Source organism: Squalius cephalus (genome assembly GCF_949319135.1).
Source record: "Squalius cephalus genome assembly, chromosome: 16".
NCBI lineage: Eukaryota > Metazoa > Chordata > Actinopteri > Cypriniformes > Leuciscidae > Squalius > Squalius cephalus.
In genome coordinates this window covers 20,195,491-20,223,400 of record NC_137137.1, presented here as the reverse complement: position 1 = coordinate 20,223,400, position 27,910 = coordinate 20,195,491, and the positions used below count along the sequence as shown (strand labels likewise).

The 27,910-nt window shown below is 39.2% G+C and overlaps 1 protein-coding gene across 1 annotated transcript in view; it reads left to right on the top strand.

Moving 5' to 3' along the window:
- The first annotated feature begins 12,144 nt into the window (after nucleotides 1–12,144).
- Nucleotides 12,145–27,910, top strand: part of kcnip3a (Kv channel interacting protein 3a, calsenilin) — a 62,388-nt gene continuing 46,622 nt past the window's right edge. Inside the window, exon 1 of the mRNA XM_079896739.1 lies at nucleotides 12,145–12,314. The gene's annotated coding sequence lies outside the window, so the exon portion shown is untranslated. The remainder of the gene's footprint in view (nucleotides 12,315–27,910) is intronic.

Below are 27,910 nucleotides of genomic sequence, written 5' to 3'. Positions count from 1 at the left end.
GCTTTTCACATCAGAGCTGCAAGTATAAATTTCAACTTACAAATACAAAGATTAATTTTACAAGTTCTCACATTCAAATTAGCAAGCTCTCGAGTTTTGCCACCTTCATAGTATGCGATATATATGAGTTTCTGAAAGATACATGATGAATATTGCCAGCATAAAAATCCTGTATTGTGTAATCCTATAACACCCCCCCCCCCCCCCCCCTTCACAAAACATATAGTATACATAGAATAGTACATAGCAATAAAAAAAAGAAAGTACATTTATTTGAAACCACACAGTCTGTGATTTGCATGTCAGTTAATATACAGTACATGTCTGAGTCATCAGTGTCTATTTTTATTAAGATATATCCCCAAGTGTGCCATAAATTACTTATAAGCCTGGGGATGGTTTTTGGGTGGAAGTGGGATGACGGTCACAGCTGAACATACAACATTATGTATTCTATTACATATTTTAAGCAATCTAATCCACCACTGGATCAATTAAAGCGAACATAGCCTCTCTGATTTCAAATTAATTCACAGTTTCATATGTCCTTTGAGCTAATTGTGTGTATTGTTGATTAAATCAGTCTCGCTCGCTTGTTCTCTCTCTTCCTCACACATTCACACACTCTGCCATAATTAATGCTCCCATTCTCCAGGGGTCTCTCACTGCTTGAGGTGGGCTAAAAATAATTCTGGTCATTCAAGTCTAGACTTAACTCCCACCCTCATGAGTGCACACGAGCTACGCATTTCCTTAAAAGTGTGAAACCACTCCTGCCATGTTACAATTCTTAAATGTATTGCACATTTTTAAAATCATAATCTCAAAAAAGTGTCTCTCCCTTTTAGCTCACACTGTAACTATGCTTCCCTGATACTGATACTTAGCAACAGTCTCCAAGACAACAAATTCAGCCCTCTCCTCCTCGTCTTGTTTTACTTTGCCTCTCTTTTTCTTCATTATTATAAGACTTTGTTTAGCTATAAGGGTTTATCAAACCCTCAACCATCTCATTGTGTCAGGAAGTAAAAAGTTTAAGGTGGTTTACAGTGTTGGTTTGCAAACTGATGAAGTCGTATCCAATGAATGAGATCTATTTTCTTTGGATTATGTCTGCCGAGAGAAAGCAAATCAGCCATCAAGTGTGAGGAATGCAAATCGTGGCTGTGAAAAGTCTGCTATTTTTAAATGCATCTAAAATTAGATGTGCAGCTCTTCCTAAAAACAAATTATATAAATGCAGCACCTGTGCTTCATACATTGAATTGAGTGGTAGTTTGACTGAATTATGTTAGTTATATCATCATAATAGTGACAAACATCACTGCATTTACCATATTACAGCAACAAGAGAGCTGTTCTTCTGATTCTCATTTAATTTTTATTCACAACACAATATTGTACTGAATACTCAAGGACATAACCTTCTTAATACATACTGTAACACAGGCTAGATGAACAATATAATATTTTGCCCCAGATTATTGTCCCCAGATGGACATGGGCATACTAAAGCTCCTATAATAATGAGAGACAGAGAGAGAGAGAGAGAGAGAGAGAGAGAGAGAGAGAGAGAGGCATCAGCCACAACAATGTTCATTACAATCTCCTCGTCAATAAAGCTTGCATCTGCTAATGACCAATGGAACGCAACTAGCAAATGAAGAGAACAAACTTATGATCATATTGCTCTTCCTAAACACTTTCTTATACTGTCGTGTTTTTCACAACAACAACAAAAATCTAAACATACTTAAAACAAGATCAATTTAGTAAGATCTATTAAGATTTTTTGCGAATACACCACAGTTCAAAACTTGTATTCAGCAAAGATGCATTAAAGGGGCTCTATGTAGAATTCAGAAACCCTTGTTCTTAGCGACACCGGTGGCCGTTAAGTGAACTGCAGCCAACAACTTATTGCTTGTGCTCGCACTCTGTACACATAACATACAAGAGAGTGAATATGCTTAAGGTACAGATATATTCACGCTGAAGTTCTTTTTTGTTTTTTTCTCTTTTTTGCTTAGAAGTAAACAGAAGTTGGAAATACCTTTGCAAAAATATACTGTTTATGAACATCCAGGCGCCAATTATCAGAGCCGCTCAGAGTTCGTCCATGCCATTGTGGCACCCTGACTGGACGCTGGAATATTACATCAATTAAAACATCATGCTAAAGTCTTCAGTCAACATGGACGCCACACCAGAGTCTCCGGCCATCATGGACACCACGGCAAAATCGTCAGCCGTCACGGACACCACGCCAAAATCTTCAGCCGTCACGGACGCCACTACAGTATTTACGGCCTTGATTATAATTTACAGCGTGATTATAAAGTATATTTAAGACTATTGACTATAAAGATCTGGCTATGCGAGACTATAGTTTGAATTAATCCCTTTTCTTTGCATGACACATCTACATTACAGTACAGAATAGGTCTTTCGGCATTATGCTGAACATTGTATAAGCATACTGAATGCATTAATTTCCTGTATCAAAACGGAAGAGAGGCTCTCGGCAAGAGCGCGTTTAAACGTCACATCCCTTTGATTTTCCTGCCAAAATTTTAGTCTTTCACATAAAAATCTGTCGACAGGCTTTCACTGACAACCTAGTTAGTTGGGGAAGGTCTCATTTTTAAGTTTGTTACAAGCTGTTCACACATTGGCAATAAAAAAGCAATTCATATATAAAAATTCTTACATATACCCCCTTTAAAATGATCAAAGGTGACAGTAAAGACAGTTATAATGTTACAAAAGATATCTATTTCAAATGCTGTTCTTTTGAACTTTCTATTCCTGAAAAAAGTTTACATAAAAATATTAAGCAGCACAATGTTTTTAACATTGATAATAATAAGAAATGTTCCTTGAGCAGAAAATGAGCATATTATACAATTTCTGAAAAATCATGTGACACTGAAAGGGTTAGTTCACCCAAAACTGAAAATTCGGTCAGTAATTACTCACCCTCATGTTGTTCCAACCCAGTAAGACTTTCGTTCATCTTCAGAACGTAGTGTAACAGCGCAGCGCTTCTGTGTTGTACGTCACCACGTACGCTCACGCATCACACACATGACCAGCATCGACCAATAGTGAGCCTACGTGGTGACGTACAACACAGAAGCGCTGCACTGTTACACTACGTGAAGTCACTCAGGCCCACACAGAAGAAAATCAATAGTTGAATAAAGTCATTCTTTTTGTTTGTTTTTTGCGCACAAAATGTATTCTCGTCACTTGATAAATTTATGGGTGAACCACTGTAGTCACTTGGACTATTTTAACAATGCTTTTACTTTTCTGGGCTGGCAAGTTTCGATCCCATTGAAGCCTATGGAGGAGTGAGACAGCTCTCAGATTTCATCAAAAAATATATTAATTTGTGTTCTGAAGATGAACGAAAGTCTTACGGGGTTGAAACAACATGAGGGTGAGTAATTACTGACAGAATTTTCATTTTTGGGTGAACTAACCCTTGAATCCTGGAGTAATGATGCTGAAAATTCAGCTTTGAGTGGTAGTGCATTTTGAACGCATTTTTAAATATGTTTTTTAACAGGATATTCTTAGAAATGATGGTTTCAACTTGTTACCATGAGAATTGTGCTCCCAGCGCATAAGATAGTGAGGCTGTCCTGAGAAAGTTTAATTGGCCATGTTCATTCAGACAGTAGAAAGAGAGCAGAGTGAGGGAGAAAACTAATGCTCATTCAGTCGGTCCAGCGGACTCATTAAACGCAGCGTAAAGGGCAGTGAGATGTCATGGTGTAGGACAGACAAAGCTGCAGACTAGCACTCTGTTAACACCGTACAGTACCTCATAGCTAAATGGATCATTGTCAATAAGCATCATGAATCCTGTCAATAAGATGTTGCATGTGCTGGTGCAAGAATGACATTGGATTGGCTGAACATTTTCAGAGCTTTATGATGATTGTATAACAAGAAAGGGGAAAAGATTATATTATATTCTAAGATGTTTTTTTTAAATAATTAGATTGAAATGTTTACTGACTGACTGAGTAATGAACTGTCCACTAAAGGCAATTTTGTTGAGAACCCAATTGCAGTTTATTTACAAAAACGTGATCAAACAGAAAACAAAGGCATGGCATGGCACAAGAACATAGACATGACATGGAGCTTACCAACAGTGGTACACGAAACAAAGACACATGGCAAACATGAGGGCTTAAATACACAAGGACTAATGACTAGACAAGAGACACCTGTGAACAATGAAACATTGAACCAATGACAACATGACACATTAGACAAGGGAACACATGGCAGGATCACATGACTATAACAGGGAATCACATGACATCAAGAAACATGACCAAAACTAGACGTGACAGACTGACTGAATGAATGAATATTCGGGTAATTGAAAATGGTGGAAAAAATTACTGTATAAATGTCACGTTCCATTTGCAATAAAGGTGAGAAGGATCTTTTCGCAGCAATGTGGATCTTTATTTAACAAAACTCAAAACACTAAGAACAATATGAAACAAAACAACTGATATAATGACTATGAACGGAACGAAACCCAGGGCTTAAATGCACAGACAAACCAATCAACAAAATGGACAACGGGTGCAAACGATAATCAAACAATGAGAAACCATAGAAACAAACAAACAAAGTTTTGGTCACTGTCGAGCAGACATCTCCGCCTTGGCTCCTCCCTTACATTACATTACGGACCCGGGAGTCCGTGGTGCAGGCAGAGCGACGACTGACCAAGGTGTAGCCGTAGGGACGACGGTCCCAGGTGGAGCTGATGGAGGGAGGAGCCAAGGCGGAGATGTCTGCTCGACAGTCCCAGTTGGCGTTACGGGCCTGGAGGTTCGAGGTGGAGCTCAGGAATCATGATCCCATGGCTGAGCTGGTGAGCTAACATTTCGAGGCTGATCCACAATGTGATGGACAGGTTGCATGGAAGGAGACACAGGGCTGATGTGAGACAGAGAGAGGGTTGAAGGACTGGGAAGAGCAGTTAGGGGTTTACAAAATGGCCTCCCTGGCCGATCCTAGACACATGAACACTCTAAATCTGGCCTCCTTGGCAGATACAGGACAATTTTTTCATTTGTTTTATAGATTTAGTTTGGCCCCTTTTGATTGAATAGCCAAAAGATTACTGCAACACTCTACACACTCCTGTACAGTAGGTGGCGGTATGCAACAAATGAATGATGCAATCTGCCAAGAAACTAAAAGAAGAAGATACAGGACAAGCAGGATTTTCTGGAACAATTCACTAGATTTACTCAGAACAGGCAGAGGAGGTACCTCTTCATTGTGCCTTTTCAGTATAATTAACCATTTAGAACTATTAACAAATGGAAATATACTATAATATCTGTTGAGAGGACATTTAAATGTTGGAAATGGATCTGCAGTTTCTGTCAAAGAAATGTATTAATTGAACAGTCTATGCAGTTGGTTTAGAACTATAAAACCATCAGTCTATACTTAGAAGTCTAACCCAGAACTAGACAAGAACAGTTTGTCAAGACAAACCTTGATGTTTTCTGACAAAGTCCGGAAACAGTTTTTCCCCCTTCAAAGAGTTTTTAAAGCCTTGAAGGTAAACATTAGGAGTTGGATAAGACAGATGGACATAGCTTGAGAAATTACAGTCAGAAATCATCAATAGAAGTCTATAGGATGTTTGATCTTCCACTACAAAAACTGTAAGTCTGATCTGCTAGAAAAGATCAAATAACCCGTGTGAGAACAGAATGAAGCTCTGTGCTGAGTTTGATGGATGTAGCTTAAAAGTTAAAAAGGAGTTTGTCAAGCCGATGTAAAAAATCTACACTAATCCAATGCATTTATTTCACTGGTTTCTGGAGGCAGATTTTTTAGCTAGGGCATACATTTTTGCTCAAAGTGCTACTGCACAATTTTTGGGCCATGGCTCTAACAGGAAGTAATATTTGTCTGTTTTTACTCACTAATATAAATGGCTTATTATCAAAAGAAACTACACTAATGGCAAGAATAGTCTCTCTTTAACCTGAGGTTAATTGGCTGACTCAAGGTAACAATGGTGACAGAGTTTTCTTCGGTTCACAGGTCAGCAGTATCTGACATTCTGCATGAATTTTATCGCTTGAATTCTCATTAAGGTACCAACACCTCTGCTACCACTGTAATTTCCTTTATCTATAACAACACTATATAATCCATCAAGACTCACCAAAACCACATTATGTAGCTGCAATCTCCTTTTTGCTCAATCTTCTTTATGAGCACGATGTGGATTTCTTTTACACTGTAAACCATAATAAGTTGAATATAAGGTATAACAGAGGTAAAATCCCATCTTGAGGAAAATGTAATTTATATGTTAATGGAAATTTACAGTATATGATAATTGGAAAATATATATATTTATTAAATATTGAAGTATTGAATATTTAATGCACAGGTCTTGAACCTTGTGAGATGCAGGAGGAGCCCGGCCATGAGGCAACCCACAGAGCGCAGTCCCTCCACGTACCAGAGCCTCCCAATCCCAGCAGAGTAGTTCCGCAGCAGCGGATTAAGTGGCCCCCAGCCAGCAAACAGAGAGAGTGGCTGCAGTTTGACGAGGATGTGTCCAACATCATCAAGCCACAGCCAAAGGAGATGCTGACAGCCGACTCCAAACGATGACTACCATCATCGTCAGCTATGGATCAGAAAGATTCGGCAGGAAAGAGAAAGGAAAAACCAAGCCTGCCTCCTACACCATGAACCGCAGGGCTAACTAGATACATCACCTGCGTCAGGAGCTTCACACCCTCAAGAAACAGTATAAGAAAGCTACGGATGAGGAGAAGCGACCATTAGCAGAGCTGCAAAACATCCTGTGGAAGAAGCTGATGATCCTATGCAGAGCAAGAGCTGGAGCCCAACAGAGCTCCCAACCATCATGGAGCAACCTGTCAAGAGTTTGGGGAAGCTCTTTTACTCCAGCCTGAAAGACTCTGCCGCCAGTCAGAAGTCCAATAAAGAACTTGGAGCTTGGCTCACTAAGGTTGACAAGTCCGGTCTACCTGGTAGATTTAAAGCCTGGATCTACCAGCATTCCATCCTGCTCCGAGTCCTGTGGCCAGTACTGGTCTATGCAGTCCCAATGACAACTGTTGAGTCCCAAGAAAGGGACTCACCGTGGCAACAGGCAGAGCGGACTTGGGCTGCTTCCCAAAGACTCTGGTTAGCCAGGCCCGCGGCAAGGAAAGGCACCATCTACTCCAGGAAGAGGTCCGAGCAGGCGTGGAGGAAGAGCGAGTGAGAAGGGCGGTGGGACTCCGGCAGCAGGGAGCATGGACTAGGTGGGAGAGTACACTGCAGCGCAGGATCACCTGGGCAAACATCTTGCAGGCAGATGTTCATCAGGTCTGTTTCCTGGTACAAGCTGTCTACGATGCCCTGCCAAGCGTGCCCACAATTAACAACAGGCCTCCTCCATAAAGCCTTGGACTGGCAGCTGCAGGTCGACCTGGGAAAACAGCTGAGGTTCCCTCAGAACATTGTAACAACAAGGCTCCGCCCAGACATGATAGTTACCTCCGAGGTTTCAAAACATTTGATCATGCTCGAACTCACGGTGCCCTGGGAAGAGCGTATTGAGGAAACCAATGAGAGGAAACGTGCTAAGTAGCAGGAGCTGGTGGAGGAGTGCAGGAAGAGAGGCTGGAAAACCTTCTATAAGCCTATAGAGGTCAGCTGCAGGGGCTTTGCAGGACGTTCACTTTGCAAAGTCCTCAGTCATTTGGGCATTACAGGGGCAGCCAAGAAAAGGGCCATTCAATCCACGAGCGAAGCGGCAGAGAAGGCCACAGGGTGGCTTTGGATTAAAAGGGCTGATCCGTGGACTGCTACTGGGACGCAAGTCGGGGTTTGATCAACCCCGGCTGGGTTACCTGGGTGAGGGTGCATGATGTTACGAGACCCGAAACACTCAGTGATCCCAGGATACACCACTGAGGATGCGTCCCAGTGCATCCATGAGATGTTTCTGCATAGAAGTAGGAACCATTTTTTCATTTACTTTCAAAAAAAAAAGTGTAATTATAAAGACATTTTATACACAAGGGCTAACAAGACAAACAAACACACCTGGGAACAATCAGGGAACTAATCAATATGAAAAACTACAAAAGAACTACAAAGATGACAGACAGAACAGGAAACAGGAAGTATAACAAAACTACAGGGACAATCATTCGGTCTCATGGACTTAAATTGCGCGTGCTCGCTGAGTCTACGAGTCCGTAGGCCGTCCCATTCAGCTTTTTAATGCTCTGAAGTGTACTCAGCAGCGCCCCCTTTGTACCCTTGAAGCGGTCTTCCGCGAAGCCCGCATAGATGCAGGCTCCACACACTTTAACTACCCAGGAATCCTTGTGAAAGGTCAATCAGACAACGGGTGGGAGGAGATTTCGCTCACGGACAATTGTTGACATGGCTGAGAAGAAAATATTACGCTTTTTATGTCCTAGATGTACATTTTACCAGTTGTAACCTACAGTTTATACAAACATTATGGTCATCGAGCAGTGGTTGATGTCTCAAACATAATAATAGCGCGTTGAATAATACGATCACATTATGATTCATTAAATAAATAGAACTGAATGTCAGGGCTTTACTGAGTCATATGTAAACGTAGTATGAATATTGAAACCTGTAAATTCATCTGAAACTCATGCACATTTTCATTATGTGTTAAAATTGTAATCTTAGTTCAAATGGAACATTATGTATTATTATGTACAAATACATCATTTAAATAAGCCCAGGTGGCATGCATAATATCAAAATATAGAACTGTAAAATTAGGCTGTGTAGTTGACATGGAGATAAGACGTCAGAGCGCAAAAAATGTGATTTCTCCTGTCCAACAACAACCAGACCGTTATTTCCGGCTTGACGATCGAGTCTGTCCCAAAAATACCTCTCAATGAACCCCAGTGGACTCGCGCCAAGGGCCCTAATAGGTCTGCACTACATGACGTCACCAAAGTGTGGACTCTGAGGAAGTCCACAAGTCCGGAGTGTGCCATTTGGGACAGGGCCCATACTGAAGACTGGAGTAATGGCTGATGAAAATTCAGCTTTTCCATTACAGGAATAAATTATTTTCAGTTATAAATACTGCCTTTGTGAACATAACATCTGTCTGTTCATCACACAATACTGTTGTATGACTTCAGAAAACTTGAAATATAGTGAACAACATTTTCCATATCAATTTGACTTTGCACATGCTGATCTCATAGAACAGGAGAATTTTACAGTTTAGGTACAAACAGCTAGAAAAGTTGTTGCTGCGTACTATTTAATAAAAAAACTGTCAGGATTGGTCAGATTCAACTTGAATATATTCTCTACATATCAAACCACAGAACACACTACTGCTGTATACGTAGTTAGAACTATTCATGAAAATGTAAGTAAATATAACCACTAGTGCAGCACATTATGGGTTCACAGTGATTAACTCATCTCCAGGCGTTAACTGCATATCAAGCTCAACAGTAACAGGAATTTACATATAAATGTGCCAGTTTAGTGCCGAAAAGGCTTCACACTTTAGGGCATTATGTACTTCCTTGATATTTTCACATTTTTTATATTGTTTTTACCTTGAAGTGCACAGTTTGCATGAAAAGTCCCCTTGAAGCTATAGTGCCTTGTGTAACTCAGAATTATGTTCAGCAACATTTTTGTTTGCAGGCCAAATCTTTTAATATAATCTACTAAAACCTGGTTCTTCCTTACACTCTTCCGTTTGCCTTATTTGTCAGTTTTTTTTTATGTTTGTTTGTGTGTGATTGTGTGTGAGAGAGAAAGTGATTAATTGGTCCAGAAGCCAATTAATTCAGATTAATTGGTCCCAAAGTATCTGCTTATTTGCCAAATTATAATAACAATGTTCTGGTAATAGAAGTCTATTTACATGTTTCCAGTTGTCCTAGAAATATGCTGAAGGTGTTATACAGCTTCCATCTTATGTAACATCAAAATATGACACTGGCTTGTTAGACTATGACAGAGATTACTGGGTTGTGACATTTTTGCATTAGTCATGCATTTCAGCTCAAAACATTGCTGAAAATGTGATGCTGATGATTGGATGGATAACTAAAGAACCCATTAAACATATTTCTCTAGCCAAAATTGAATTCATGAACAAAATGAAATTAAATGTGTATATAATTCTATCTAAAATACTGTATATATCTGCTATTCCATCATATACTGCCTTTTCACCTGCAAACAAGAACTGACTGCAATGTTCTTCTTGTTCCTTGGCAGAGAGTGCAAGTGATGTCACAGGGGCTGACAGTGCATCTGATGTCCTATACAGGACAGAGAGTGCATGTAACATCACAGAGTGTGTGTGAGACAGACTGCAGATCCACAGCCATGTCTAAGCATCCAGACATTTTATTAGTGGAGGCAGTGCAAATTGATTAACTGACTCATTACTGCACAGAGGAATCTCCTCAAGACTTTAAATTACATTTTGAGAAATGTCTCTGGTCTTGCCACTTGTAGTTTTGGTCAATATAGTGACAAAGGAAACACTGAATAGCACCTATACATATTGCTGGATTATATTATGCACAATTTTGTTATGCATAGAATATCTTGATGGCCAAAAATGAGCAGTATATAACTAACCCCATCCCGTGAGATGGTCCTCACTGCAGAACATGAAATCCAGGGGGAGGAGTTGGATCCAGATCCAACTCCTCCCACCTTACATATACCTAAACCTACCCATCTCCACCCCCTGATCCCTAAACCCACCCCTAAACCTAAAAAAAAACCTTAAATCTGGATCCAACTCCGCCCCCTGGATCTTGTGTATAGTGAGGTGCTACTGCATCCCACAATGCACTCTTCCATTTCTAGTGTTATGAATGAACACACTGCAAAATGGACTTGATCTTCCATTTTCAGTGTGATAAATAAACTTGAAGTATTGTTATTCTTAGACGATTTATGTGAACACTAGACTGCTGTTTGAAGTTTATTGAAGATTATGGCATACTGTTTTCTTTGTTATAGAGTACACTGTGCAGTATTCAGTGAGTAGGAAGCTCTATTTAAAATCAACATGACAAGGAAGTTGCCATCGTTTTTTCTTCCCTATTGTGAGGTATAGCCTATCCTTGTGAAACTTTAGAAAAAAGATAGGGCGGGACTTGATTTTGAACATCAGGAATTGATTGGACTATTGTATCTTTGTGGTTTGCTATAATTGCTGTGATCTTATGTGATGGACAGGTTGTCCCGCCCTCACGCCAGTAAACACGTCATCAGAGAAAAACAGATGTCGCTGCAAGAGAGAGCAAGTTATTTTGATTTAAGAATCAAGATTACGAAGGCACATGAATAAAATAAAAATAAAAACGATGTGCATGGATATCTCGTTTTAAATAGTGCAATGTTCCATAAAAAACAAGAGTTGTCAATTTTGATTTCATGGTGCATGGCTTTAACCAAGCAACTGCATAAGATAAAAAATAGTTTCAGTTCCTTCTGAGAATCGAAACCATGACATTGGCGTTGCTAATACCATGCTGATTAATCTACAGGAAACCTAATGGAGTTTTTCCCATAATGCAGAAAGTGGGAAAATCAGCTCTTTTAACTTTAGAGGTCGTTTTATTGCCACTTTACGGTCTCGACATAGCAGCTTCTCTATTATCCTAATCTGCCAGCGGAGGTTTATGTGAGGTTTTTAATCTGCCAAGATAATAACCCAGATAGCAAACTGACATTGAACCAACATGGAAACGACGTCTCTCCTGACATTGAAACAACATCACTTTGCTCATCGAATTAACGTTGAATCAACGTCAGACACGCCATTCAACCGCATTTCAACATTGAATCAATGTTTTATTTTCAACGTAATAAATAGTAAAGATTGATCCAACGTTGAAATTTGATTGATGATTGATACTAACCTTTACAACTAAGAATCAACGTTGAATCGACGTCTGCCTGCTATCTGGGAAATGACTTAAAATGGATAAAGCCACAGACACACATTTGATCCAATATGTCTGGGCGCCCACTCTCTTTGACACACACACACACACACACACACACACACACAGGAGAGGAGAGAAGAGAAGAGGAGAGGAGAGAGGCTGGCTTGGGCATTCCCTCACATTCCACTTGACAGATCTGCACGCTGAAGCTGCTGCTCCTGTAGTGAGTGCAAGACAGACATTTCTCCTCAGCGCTTGAGGAGGATTCATCACAAGAACACAATGCAGGTGAGGAATTGATCATATCACTTTTATTCTTAACGGATGCCTTTAAAAAATTGAAAAATAAACGCTGTGGCATCAAGGAGCCACAAGTAAGAATAACAAAACAACGTTTAATACGATACAATGGAATAAATAATAAATGTGAAAAATTATATTCCAAATATGCTTGCATGCATAACTGTGGCTTCTACACGACCATCGCTGTGTAGGAGACTGAGTTGATGATAGTTACATAATTTCACTCGAACTGTAGATCGTGCGTCCTTAGAGCGCGAGAGGTCGCGGTGTCAATCATCTGGTCCTCGTTGTTGTGACTTAATGTGCCATATATGATGCGTATTATTACATATAATAAATATATCATTACCAGGTCGGGCAGTGACAATGACGGACTCTCCGCCGCACTTAGAGACCTTTACAGAATAGATGTTTCTCGCGCGCGCTTCAAACCCGCCGAGTGCAATTTAGACTTATGTAATAGCCTACTCATGGGTGAAAAACCTCTTCAAATGAAATGACATGCTCTTTTAGTGAAGTGGAAAAACACGGGGAGTAAGAAGGGATGAAAAGTTGTGCAGAAACAACCGCACGACTGGGTCGAGTGAGGTCGCGTAAATTTAGAGAGCATTGCGCGCGAGCCTCTGGAGATAAGAGGCTTATTCTCAGTTTATTTATTTTCCCCTTTTTCTTGTTTTCATCTTCTCTTGGTTTGGGGAATCTGAGCACACCTAATGCTTTGAACGTTTTACGAGACTAAAATCAAATTTGTTCATCTTTCAACTACTGGGGTGATTGCAGATTTAGCTTGGGGGCAATATCTAATATGATGAACGGGTAGCTTCATGCTGTTGACTCATGTTTATGAGTCAGATGGTGAGTTTTGAACCTTGTGGTGTATGATGGCTTCAAGCTGTGAGAATCCTTCTCTCTCACTGCATGAAATGTTTGGCATTTAAATGGTTCATGTATTAGTTTATGTCAGCTTTGAAATAATTACATGGATTGAATCCTGTCCTCACTTTGACAAATGAGTGGTTGTACTCTGGGGGGCAGTCCGGTGCACTTCCACAGAGCTTTGATCTAACGTGTTTGATCTGAATGTAAAAACTAGATTTGCTCATTGTTCTCTGCATGATGATAATAAGTGTTATGCTTTCCTGACTTTTTTAAACATCTGTATTGTTTCTGAAGGGTGCATAAATGACAAAATGTTCATATTAAACCAAGTGTGAGTCATTAAGTATGGCCATTTTCTAAATAATAGCATTACTCCTTTATCATGTGTTTCTGTCTTGTCTGATTTCGTAAATACTTCACTGACTGGATTTGAGATCAAAATTCAAAAATTAAAATCTGTCATCATCTACTCATCCTCATGACTTCTTTGAAACACCAGATTAGATGCTTTGAAGAATATCCATGCTGCAGTTTTACAGAATCAAATAACGCCCAAAAAGGGTAAGGAATACAAAAAAAGAGTGAGTGCTTGGGAGTTTGTGAAAAAATATGTCAAAATATATTGGTTCACGACACCAATTATGAATATTTCATTTTATGTGAACTATTTCTTTAAGAGTTAAACCATATCCAGCTATTGGTTAAATATATAACTCAGTGTCTTTCGTGAGTGAATCTTTAGATTTTGTTTTTGTCTTTTCTCCATCACGGCTATGTTAGCAATATCGATAATCATAACCTCTTTAGTTTGTGTCCATTAAATTTAAAAGTGGATGTCAGGGCCGTGGTGCCCTCAGTTATATGGAAACCAAACACCGTTCTTCAGCTATTCGCACCAAATCAATTGGTATAGATTAGGTTCTTTCATTAAGGGTAATTCAATGTCCCCTCACACACACAACAGCACAGTGGGTCCAGGTGAGTGAAAGCTGAATAATAAATAATTTGGAGTGGTGTGTAATCCACACTACTGCTACAGTGAAAGGGAAAGGAAATGCCTGGAAAAGGGGAACAAAATAACACAGTGCTGCAGTAAACCAGAGCTGGTGCTACCGACACCGGCAGGGCTCATTTATCCTCTGATGAGCGTGATTGAAAGTGTTCAGTGCGAGGTCAGTGCCTTTCCTTCTGTTTACAAGCAAGAGCATGTGGTCATGAGGTAGCAGCAGCAAAAAAAGAGTCACGAAGTAGGAGAGCAATATTGTAGTCCTTTGATTAAACTGAAAGAGAACTTTCTTTTGGCCTGCTTCACCCGTAACTGAGTTGGCTGGCTGCAGTGTACTGTTTGGCATCGCTTCTCTGAGTTTTAATCAGGCTGTGGTTCTGAATTTTAAGTCAGTGTAAGCCTAGAACCTGGAACAGCGATACACACCGTCCTGAATTAAACAAGCAACATAAATTGGAAGAATGTAGACGGAATACTAAAAGTAGTATCAGCTTGTGCAGTGTAGTCCGGAGGGCCTCATGAATTAATGCTGATTTATTCAACTGTAGAGTAACTCAGTGAAGATGCAACACACCGTTAATTGACAGTAATGATGACAATGTGCTTATTGCACAGCCAGAGCATGCATATGGCAAATATATGCACAAGTTAATATTACAACTACATTATCAAATACTCCTTCCCTATCCAGATGGTCTGACAGAGATCTGTGAGTGAAGCTTTATGAGCCATGTGTCACTAATGATGAAAAATTGCTACTGTACTTGGATCAAACAAATCAAATGTCTCATATTTTCAAGTTACATAAAAATCTCCATAGTCTGTAGTCTTTTAATGTGGGAGCACCGACCTGCCGGCTGTTAGCAGCAGAGGAGAAATGGTGCTCGTTCTCCATTGATTTTAACCTGTCCCCGTAGACCCATTATCAACAGACCTGCGCGTACAGCTAGCCAGAGACTGCAAGCCAAAAGCATTATTAAAACAGGTTTTTTTTGTACTGTTATTCAATAAAAAGCATTCCTCAGAGATGCACCGTTTGCTTTGCATCAAACATGCATCGAGTTCAAATTGATGTGCACATTTTGTATTCAAATGTGTGCTCTGACTTATTTGTGATCAAATATGACTGACGATCAGGATGCACTAATATTAAAATTCTGCCTTGTATATTAATACCTTAAGCCAATAAGCAAAATAAGTGAATGTTAGTTGATGGTATCTATCTATCTATCTATCTATCTATCTATCTATCTATCTATCTATCTATCTATCTATCTATCTATCTATCTATCTATCTATCTATCTATCTATCTATCTATCTATTTATCTATCTATCTATCTATCTATCAATCAATTTCTCACACACACACGCACACACACACCACTTCTGTGGGACCCGACTTAGAAATATTCCAATGCAAAATAGAAATAATTAGAACTAAAATATATAAAAACAAATACATTGATATTCATCTATTGAACAAAATCAATAAGAATAACTCAAATTTTTAAAAAAAACGATTTACATGTGCAAGCATAGTCGGAGCATGTGTAAGGCTGGGAAAGGCTTAAGCCCAAAGTAAACTCAAAGTATACTCCATTTGATAGATTTGATAGATGTGAAGAAAGTCTCATCTTTGTCTAGTGTTTGTGCTATTTTTCTCCAGAAGTTATGATGATAAATATGTCTTTGTTTTCTGTATTATTCCGTGTCTTTAGTTTGCTACTGTGAAACAACGGCCCGGGGCAGTGTTGCCACCTTGAGGAACTGTTGATTAGTGGAAAACAAATTCAATGCGCATGTGTGACCTGCGCGTACAAAATTCGGGTGACGCACGTACAGTACGCTCATACTATTCAAAGCATCCTTTGGGCTTTAGCCATCCCCTGACTTCTGCTGCTTCTAATTTTAGAGAGAAAAGCTAACCATAACTGCTGGTTTAGGATCAGTTTTCTCTGCAATATATTAGCATATTGGTGAAACAGATTTGGCAAGCGATCCAGTGCGTACTGTATCTGTGTTTGCGCTCTGGAGAGCGTCAAATGTTTCTATTTACAAAATGTTTTTTTGCAGCATTGAGTAATGTAGACAATCCCAAACATATCTGTTGATTTCCTTTAACGCAAAGGCCAATTAGAGGTGTTTAACCACGGTCCGTCTGAATTCTCGATTCTATAAATAGACTAATGTTTAGGTAAGTATCAGTTTTTAGATAATAATAATCTGAGTAATAAAATTACAACATTAAAACAAATAGTGTTAAAACCAACAATTAGTGTTACTACAGGGTAATTTTAAGTGAGTGTTATGGCAAAGGTAATCTAAATGTAAAATATAAAACCGACACAATTAATGAAAAACAGTCCAATATCAACCGATAACCCATTGCTACTGTACATGCGCCTCCCGATTTTTGTACGCGCAGGTCACACATGCGCATTGAATTTGTTTTGCACTTTATTGTCGATCTCTAAAAGACATAAATGAGAAGCTGAAACATGTTGGAGGATTACATGCATTCACGAATGGATGAAATTGCTCAGAGCCATTTGTGCATACAAACAAGATACACTGCCCAGAACAATTGCTTTCACTGCCCCCCACTGTTCCCTGAAGCGACACAGTCAGTCACACACTCACACACACACACTGTATTAAATAGATGTGCTCCCCTAGCAGACCTGCCAGCCTACCCAGACATGCATATGGAGCCGCCATACACCCACTCACAGTTGAACCAGCTCCATAAAGAGAAGCATGCGCTCTCTCCTTTCCCTCACAGAGACACACAGCCACAAATAGCATCTCCGGCACCTTAACGCACCAGGACAACACAACGCCCTGCCTGCTGACTATCAAGGGTTACTGTAGACACACCAGTCCATTATTACAAGAGCGGAGGAACGTCAAGATGGATCCTCTCTGAAAAGGTCATTACTCCCTTTGTGTGGAATCATGAACGAGGCATTTCTCCAGAGGCAGGGGCACGCCGAGGCATCCGAATGTTTGAATTTCCTGAAAGAGGAGAGGAAGCTTTGAAATCAATCCTCTTTTCTAGCCTTTGTCCCTTTGTCCCCATCTGTGTGCCTCTGAATCTTCACCTTGTGATCAGCAGAGCCTGTTTTCTCTGGTTTCTGTCCAACTTTTCAATCAGTCTCTCCTTTAGGCTTGTGAAACAATGCCAGACATCTCTCAGTCCAATCTATCAGTGATCAGTTAAGATCAGTAAAGTCCACCACCAGGATTTAGAGGCTTTCCATGTCGATTAATTTGGTCTAATCCTGAAGGACAGAGGCAGGGTGAAATAGACTTGCGCTGTATAACAGAGCGAATGTTTCGTAAGGGGATTTTACAGGTTGCAAAAGCCATGATGAAAATGCTCAGATCAGTCTTTTTTTTTTCCCCCTAATTAGTTTGGGGAATTCTGGGAAACTGATTCTAGTGCATTTCTCTTGAAGATCTCACTATTTCATTTTTAATCTCAGAAAGGAGCTTTTTTGCTTTATTTTGATATATATGTTACTGGTTGGGCAGTCCTGAGCCGGGATGATTGACAGGGCAGCGTGCTTGTGGCAGATCATAGGGATTATATAAGAGACGGGATGTAACAAGTCAACACACATTCTGCTTTTGATATTTCAAGAAACACTGTGTTGCTCTCATTTCGTAACAAGGGAAAGGAGACAGGGAGGTTGTTGTTTTTTTGTAACAAAGGAAAGGAGAAGGTTTTTAGGAAAGGCAATACAAAGGGAAACTACTGGAGAGGGATGAAGAGGGGAAGATGGAGAGATATGGTATCTGACATCAGGCGTGGGAGGACGTATGGGAAGGGAGAGACTGACAGCAAAAGATATTGAGCGGGAAAGGCAGATGGAGTTGGAGCAGGTATCAGGAGGAATAAAGGAGAGAGAAATAGATAGAGGAAGATTATGCGTTACTTTCAGCTATATTTTTGTATGTGAGTGTTTGTCTCTGCGGAAAGAAGATGAGAGTAGTGTATCATTTACAGTACGGAGACTGACGGAGGGATGGAGGAGCAGCAGGTGTGTGAGCTGATTGCAGGGCCTTTCTTTCGTCTCTCCGTCTCAGGGGAGAATGTGCACAGGGTGGTGTCAGCTAAAAATAAACTCCTCCATGTCTTTGGGACTCGTTCTGGAGCTCAAAGGCCTCTCACTGAAAGCTGCAACAAGTCAGGACCAGATGCCAGTCAGAGCTAGTAGTGATAGACTGATTTATCAGCAAGGCCTGTTTTTAGCTAATTTAAGGGGAAAAAATTGGCTGATACTCACGCCAGCTTTCCAATAGCATGCGATAGCATTGTGTCAGCTTTAGTTTAACAGCATTTGGGACTTTGGGGCTTTTTAGAGGTGGAGATTTTTCAATGAATCTTTCTGCAGGTTACATTGTTACGCCAAAATGTGGAGACAAGTGACAGTGTTACAGTAATGAGTGAGTCAGTAAAGGGATTCATTCAAGCTATGAATTAAAAAAAAAAAAAAAAAGCTAAATCATTCAGGAATTAAAGTGTTTTAAAAGTGGGTCATTGAATAATTCACCCAAGCGATTCGTTCAAAAACACAGAATCATTCGGAACGAAATGTCACTGGTTTCTTGAAAACGAGCTGTTAAAGTTTGGAGCTATTTCCGTTGATGAAACAAAGGCAACTGGCAATATTATGTCTGAAATATAAGCTACTCAATTATATTATTACCTTATTAACAATATTAACTTATTGTTTTTATAAATGATTGACATTAATATCTCACTGGCAGTTGTGCTGTTGGTCTGAATGTTAGCGCAGCTTGCTTGTGTGATGTTGCGTAGTTACAGGCATTAACCAGTCAAAACTATTGGTTTACTAATAACCTAACAAATTAGTCTGTATGTCATTTAATCACTTGATCACCTTTAAAGTCACCATGAAATCAAAATTGACCATTCTTTAATTTTTAATGGACTATTACAGGATTGATTATAAATGATTTATCCATGCACATCATTATTTTTAAACATTTATGTGCCCTCTTAATCTTTAATCAAAATAATCTTTAATCTTCCCCACCCTCATGCAGCAACATCTTTCATATTCTCTGATAGTGTGCTCACCCCACTTTAAATGCAAATAAGTTGGCAAGTTAAGAAATACAAAGTTTAAGCAGATTTTTATGTTTTACTATACATGTAAATTACTCTTAACTTAAAGTATTTGAGTAAGCTCATACATAACTTGATCATGTAATCTCAACTTAAATATTTTTAGTAGTGGAAACATAACTAGCTATAACTAGCTTAGTCTCGCTGACGGCAGAAGGTCTGGACTCCAACACTGCTTTCATTGGCCAAGGACCGCCCTAGAAGACGTCTGAGTGACATGTAATTCAACAAATCACAGTTTGTTTTGTTCAGCATCATGTTTAGGGGCGTGAACATATAACGCCTGTGTCCCTATAACAGACCGGTGTGTAAAACTCTTGGACATATTTTAAAAAGTATATGATGAGAACTTCACACAATTCACATACTTTTGAAAATACAGCATTTAGTTTCTTCTTCCATGAGGGGGTTTTGGCATGATCGTTCAAGAACGCGACACACATCTTCCGGAAATCCTATACAATTCAACCAATCAGATGACGACTTCGAAACTCCTGAAGTGTTTCCTATTTTGTGTGCCTTATGCATCAGACCTTCAGCCAGCGGTCTGTGTGCGTGCCGTCTGAGGCAATAACTAATTCCGTAAATGCTACTAATTGGTAACACAATGCTTTAATTTGGCATGCACAGCTTTTGATTTTGCATTGCAATTGCTGAATGAGTAAGACAATATAGAACATTTAGCGTTTGCCTGTTTTCAAATTAAGTTCATGCTCCACTTGTCACCATGATGGAAACCCCCCAAAAACCCAACATAACAGAAAATTCTGATTACTTATAATGTGTCAGTTTCGTGAACTCAAAATCAAAAGAAAGTTCTAAATACTCATAAAAGTTAATTTGTTTGAACTGTTTTGTTTAATCTAAGTTTGCTCAACTCAAACCAATTAATTATTTTGAGCGTTAGGGTTTACAGTGCGGCGTGAGGGCGGGACAACCTGTCACTCACATGAGATCGCAGCAATAGCAAAACCTCAATGATCCAACAATCCAATCAATTCCCGGTGGACAAAATCAAGTCACGCTCTCCATTTTTTATTGTTTGAGAAGCTGTTTCACTCTGATATACTTCACAATTGAGAAGAAAAGTATATCGCAACTTCTGCTTCATGCCAACTTTAAAAAAGGTTAGCTCTTATAGTGCAGTATGAGGAACAGGGCCGGAGTGGGGCCACTTTTCAGCCCGGGAGTTTCAAGCCCAAGACCGGCCCACTTTTTCCATGGTGGAATTCCAAATTAGCACTTTTTCCAAACTGGATAAATGAAGCAACAATTCAGCTCTTACTATTGTGTAGCCTAGTTTGTATTAATACCATGGTTCAACAAATAATGTAAAGGTTAAATAATAATTCACTTAGACTTTATAAGAAGCAATTGCGACTTTATTTCACACAATTCTGACTTTATATCTCGCAATTCTGACTTTATAACACGCAATTGCGACTTTATATCACACAATTCTGACTCTATATCTCACAATTCTGACTTTATAAGAAGCAATTGTGACTTTATTTCACGCAGTTCTGACTTTATATCTTGCAATTCTGACTTTATAAGAAGCAATTGCGACTTTATTTCACACAATTCTGACTTTATAACACGCAATTGCGACTTTATATCACACAATTCTGACTCTATCTCTCGCAATTCTGACTTTATATCTCACAATTCTGACTTTATAACACGCAATTGCGACTTTATTTCACGCAATTCTGACTTTATATCTCGCAATTCTGACTTTATAACACGCAATTGCGACTTTATTAGGATGGGAGGAAGAGGCCAGGAGGTATGGAAGCTTGTTTCCGTCACAGAATAAAACATTTTAAAAGATAATTGCGACTTTTATATCTCGCAATTCTGAGAAATAAAGTCAGAATTGTGAGATAAAAAGTCGCAATTATCTTTTAAAATGTTTTATTCTGTGACGGAAACAAGCTTCCATACCTCCTGGCCTCTTCCTCCCATCTTTCCTGACACGTACCGTTACGGTAGGGCCGGCCCAGCTATCGGTAGGCGCCGGCAGTGCCGCGGTAGCCTACCTGAGAAAATGTTTTGGAAAAGACGGGCTATGGACCCAACCAACTCTATTGGAGGGGAGGGGAGAACTCCCTCACATGGTACAACCCATGCAGAGGCTGCGCGCTGCGGTGTCAGAATGCGGGACCCCTTGCTCTGCACATTTTGTATGTCTCTCTTATCTGACACACTCAGTTCAGTTCATGGAGTCTCTCCTAATGAGCTGATGATCTGGTTCAGGTGTGTTAAATAAGGGAGACATACCAAATGTGCAGAGCAGTGGGTCCCGAGGACTGGAATTGAGAACTAACGTGACAAATGTGAAAAAAAAAATCCTCGACCGGCCCAAAAGTGAAGCGGCCCACCGGGAATTCTCCCGATTACCCACCCCGGGCCTGATGAGGAATAGTGTGTTGTTGTATGGTTGCGCTGTTTATGTGGGGGGTGGTGAATATCTCATGCATTATCTGAAGAAGCACTTACTGTATATCACAGATCCCTTGACTTGTACTGAATAATTGATTCATCTAGCAACATTCCTTCCTCACTTTTTCTCTCTCTCTCCTCCTCAGTAGTTAATAGGTAAAAGTCATAGCATTTCTTTGAAGACTGAAGCCTTTAGGCTTGTCTTGAGTCAAGGGGCTGTGGTGTGTTAAGACAGAACATAAAAGCCAACCTCTTCTTACGAGCTACATTGACTGATAACGCCTGGCAGAGTAGAGCTATCTCTTTATTTCCCTCACCACTGTATTATTTACCCTCCTCTGCCCATCTTTATTTTATTTTTATTTTTTGCTGTACAAATATAAACAAACTGACAAGTGGTTACATAAGGGCTAGTCTTTCCTCTCAAGGACATGGTTCGCCATGCATGATTACATTTGATCCACATCTTACAGTAATGTCTTCTGAAGGTCTCCATTATTTTTTTCATGTTCTACAGTGTACAGTATATGAATCGCTTTTAACACACACACAGGCACACACACACACACACACACACACACACACAGACTATTCACTTTTTTCATGTTTGTTTCAGGAGTGAAAACTGAATTTAAATATGGGAGTGACTCGCCTAAATTTGTGTTTTGTGTGTATGGAACTTGACTCACTCCTGAAATGAAAAGACAATGATTACTGACACTGTGGCACTAATATACTGTATACTGTAAAGCAACGTTCTGGCATCTCGCGCATTTACTATTTTTGACCAAAGTAGTATTACAGCGACCAAAGACTCCATTGACCACCAAAACGACCATTGACAGAAGTGTTGTGTTTTGTTCATGACTGGAAGGCTGCTTCACAGAGCGTCCTCTTAAAAATTTGCTATGTCTATTTATTATAAGCATCTTTGGGATTGTTGTTTGCTTGGCTAATAATGCAATCCAGTTTATGGAGTTAATAAAGTGGGGAGGTGCAGGTCGCGATATATTGGTCTTATTTCCAATATAAATCTTTTGGATTTATTTTTATTAAGGACTTGTTCTTGTTTGCTGTTTTTTTCTAGGGGTGGTTGATTATGATTTCACTTTTCTAACTTTAGTTAGTGTGTAATGTTGCTGTTTGAGCATAAACAAAATCTGCAAAGTTACAATGCTCAAAGTTCAAAGCAAAGGGAGATATTTGCTTTTAAAGAAATCGCTTTTTAAGGACTACAACAAACGGCTGGTAGGGACTACAGGACATTCCTCCCGGGTTAGTGACATCACCAACCCTAAAATTTACATAAACCCCGCCCCTGGAACACGATTTATAGATTATCAAGACAGAATATGTTAATCAATGACTAGAAGATAACCACACATAAGCTACATAAATTCATCAACTAACCATTCAGAAATGTTCACTTCTTCTTGAGTCTCTCCATCATTTTCTGAATCTGGTTTGAACATAAAAGGCTAAAAGTTTTAGAACATTTCAGTGCATGTCTGTGTCAGTGCAAGCTGTTGAAGCTCTGCCCTCTGTGCCTAGAGCAGCAGCTCATTTGCATTTAAAGGAGCAGACACAAAACAGTGCATCTTTGCTCACCTTCAAAAATTGACAATTTTAATATAAAAATATATTTGGGGTATTTTGAGCTTATACTTCACATACACACTCTACAGACATCAGATACTCATTTTACATCTTGTCAAAAGGGCATTATACCACCCCTTTAACAACTAGTTGATCAGTTTGGTTCTGTAACACACTGCATAGAACTTTGTTAATGCTGTTGTAAATACCTGAATTTTTCTAAATGCTGCTGTCACTCCTGTAAATTTCTGAACTGTGTGTGTACAGAACAGGATTAAGCACTAAAGGATGAATTGACAACTGAATTTAGCTGCAGTGTGCCAGTGACCTCAGTCATTTATGGAGCTTCGTGGAAGTGGGTGGACGTTTCCATGGTAACAGTGGCTGCGTCCGAAATCGCATACTCTCTTGAGTAGGTACTTATTTTGAATAAGTAATAACTTTACAATCACTAAAAAAGTATATTATATAGTATGACTGTGTTTAGTATGAATGTAATCCGGACGTACTACATCTGCCATGTTGTCATTATAACGTGACCTACCAACCACAGTTACGTCGCTTCACTGCCATTCATAAATCCTCTGGGATTGTAAAGTGTCCATCATATGCACTTCAGAATCCCGGCGGAAGTAATAGGTCATCCGGGTACATTTGGCTTCCTCTTTTATGAGTACTGTGAATTCAGACTTTTGTCACATACAGTTTTCCGCCTACTATATTATTAGGGAAGTATGCGATTTTGGATGCAGACAACAAGAAGTCTGATTGATGGAGGTCTTTTTAGAATTATGGGTAATATAGTTTTACCACCTGGAAATTGAATATTAAATCTGAACTAAAAAAAAAAAATATATATATATATAGTTTACACTATAGGTTATCTATCTTTGCAGAAAATGTGTGAATTGCTTCCTTAAAGCTAATATTTCCTTCTATACACAATGTTGGGCCAAGGAACACTGATTATAACAATATTATATTTGATTATATCATAAGAGAAAGGAAAAGGAAACCTCTCACATGCTCTTAACGTTACTGTCGTTCTGCTCATGGAAGCAGCAAGGGCAGAGAGCGTTATACATGTTTGATGGTGTTTTAATGGAGAACACGGTCTTATCTAGCATTCTGGTCCTCCTCCCCAGAACACGTGTGGCTCCACTCTTATTAATTATGCAGCTTTCACCGCATTTAATCTATCTGTGATCAATACTAAGCACTGGTTACAACACGAGGTTAAACAGCAGTGTCTTGGGGTTTTGTTTAGAGTAGCATACTACCACGCTAATATTGTTAATATTCTGTATGCTTAGAATACCAAATGTGCAGTAAACCACAGACTCTGACAATGTCATGAGCTCGACTTCACCTTTCATTTTCAATTAGAAGTGAATTAGAAATATTAACCATTTTTATTGCACAATACATTCTGTTTCACAAATTAGTGTTAACAATAGTTGGCTGCACTGTATATACTGCACAGTATATTCAGTATCCTATTCTGAACACAACATGCAGTAGTCTCTATGTGTTTGGTGGATTGCGTCTTTTCCATTTCCATTATGCATTTGTCAAAAGATTTAATATTTTTAAATTAACTTACATTCCTTTGGAATCAAACCCATGACCTTGGTGTTTCTAGAGCCATGCTTTACTCTTTGAGCTACATCAGAAACATTGTTTTTAAATGTGTCTTTGTGTGTGGGATCGTGAGCGGATTTAGTTTGTTCAGTTCATGTTTTATAATTGTGACTCTGTACCTGATTTAACACATGGATCTTCCCTTCCATCTGAAAATAAATAATTTCCCTCAGGCTTTAATTATACAGCTCTGTCTGCTTCTCTGGCATTAAATGCTAAACAAGGACATGTTTTGTATATTCGTAAAATTACTGAATGGAAGAGTGGCTGGAATTAGTGTGTATTTGTTGAGTGAAAGTATAAAGGATAAATTTAAGTTTTCTGAAGAAATTGAGATGAGGTGTTGTCGGTGCGGTGGTTTCCAGCACAGTGCTATTAGTGTAGTTTTGTTTATGAATGAATCAGAGCTTTTGAGTGAACCTTTTAGTGAACAACCTGTTAATTAAGTGAACAATGTTCAATGTGTGAGCAAATAGCATTTGAGTGCAGGCTGTGAAAGAGCATTTCATTAGTGAATGAATATGGCATCATAATAACTGACTGCTGATCATGAACCAGTTGAATTTTTCCATGCCATGTCCTGCCTTTGATCAAAACGGAAGAAAAAATAGATATGCATATTATTAAAAATAAAGGGTCTTAAAGTTTTTGCCGTGAAGTCATAGAAGAACCACTTTGGGTTCCCAAAAAAACATTTCGGTGAACAGTTCTTGCCTTTTGCCCTGCCATTGACAAGATTTCCCGTCATTTATGACACAACGCTTCCTTGCCATTGTCGAGTTTTTCCAGCAATACATTAGCCTGGGAAAACCCAGACAACTTCCAGCAAATTTAGATTTGCTCTGCAAGTAGTCTGGCAAAGAGCTCATTCAAGCCCATTTCTAATCCGTCGAAATTGAGGCACCAATCAGAAACATTGAGGCGGGCTTTACACGATGATGATCGCTCTGATTGGTTTTGGGTCTATCCAAGAGGCATTTGAGCGACGTCCGTTCAACTTTTAAATGCATTATTATTATATTCAAATTGCAAACACATGAGGACGGTCTCCATGAAAGACCCACTGGCAGATGAATGTGCTACTACATTTCTCTCCGAAACGGTAGGAAATTAAATTAGATTTAATAGAGGATTTTAACTGTGACAAGATGATTGACAGGGCAGTTAAAGTGACAGGATGCACGCGACAGATCCGTCCGATAAAGATGACGAAGTAGTATGTCCCAAAGCTTGCCTACTTTTTTGCTACACATTCAAAAGTAAATACCTTTTTTTCACAAAAAGAGTACATACTTTTAAGGCGTAGTGTAACTTAGGCGAATTGGGACGCAGCATATGGCTTTACACGATGACGATCGCTCTGATTGGTTTAGGTCTATCCAATTGCGCCCAGAGGCATTTGAGCGACGTCCGTTGGTGACTCCCCTTTGGAAATGAGTTATTAATGAAGCTTTGCCAGACCATAACTCAGTTACTACTGAGAATGGTCTGGTTTTAACCAGGCTAGCAATACATGTTTTCAGTCTTATATGGTAGGGGGCGCTGTTACAGAACTTCTAAAATAGTACAACTTTGCAAAATTCAAAAACAAGCGAAGAAACAAATCTCTGAAAACCACAAGGGGTGGATGGTAGCTATTTATGCACAAGTAAGCTAACGTGAAAACCAAACATTCAACAGCATATAAATCAAAATTGCCTAATGTTACCGAATGAAATGTCAAACCCACAAAGAGGTTAACGACTGTGCAAACTTTGTGGGTGTTGATGGACTTTTTTTTTGTCAAAACATTTTAATAAAGGATAAAAAAGACTTGTTTAGGTTGTGACCAACAACGTATTTTAACAATCTATTTAATTAAATAATGCAGTCTCTCTAACTTATAACGCACAAAAGAGTTCCTTGGTTGACACCTATTACTGCAATTATGTAACCTTGAGAAAGACAAACATATTAAAACACATTAAATGGCTGTTACTTTTTATAGCGAAAAAAGGACGAATGTTCTCAAATAAAGGCATAATAGAAGAGTAAAGTACATTGTGAACTTCACACCTTTCCTTTCTGTTTGCTTTTGTTTGCATTAAATTAACTTTATTTATTTAATTTGAATTAAAACTTGATTTATTTATCCCTCAGTGAATCCATTGCTCTTTCTTTCTCATTCCTCTCTCCTTTTCTTTCCCTGCTCTCTATTTGTCTCTGTCTCTTTCTTTCTCTCCCTCCCCAATGAAATGCACAGAAATAGCTATGCAGATTTTCCCCTTTCCAAAATGATTTCATATCATCTCTATATCTTCCAATAACCCTCCATTCTTGCCTTCATTTCCCCTCTTATCTGTTTTCTTCACTCCTCCGCTCTGTCTTCCCTTTCTTTTATTGTATTTCTGTGCTCATTAATGCTAATTGGCGTCAGTGTATCTAAGAACAAAATCCAGTGTTTTTTTTTTCTTTATTTTACTCTATATCTGTTATGTTGCTTCTCTCTCTCTCTCTCTCTCTCTCTCTCTCTCTCTCTCTCTCTCTCTCTCTCCTTTTCTATTTATATCTCAGCGTGGTGGGAGTGTTTGGTTAGAACGTTTACACTACTCTATTTGCCTCCTCTCTTTCTCTGTATTTCTCATCCTTCGTTCCTGTCCATTATAAAAAACAAACCTGGATTGCTCTTTCATTTTGTCCTCTCGTTTACACGAGTGTATTCCGCATTCCATCCGTTTCCGGTGGTCGCCGGAGCTGTCAAATGCTGATTAATAATCTGAGTGGAATTAAAGCGTACGTGTGTGTGTGTGTTTGTTTGCAAACGTGCCCATATGCATGTCTATGCTTGACAGCACTGTAAAAATCCCCAAGTCAAAAAT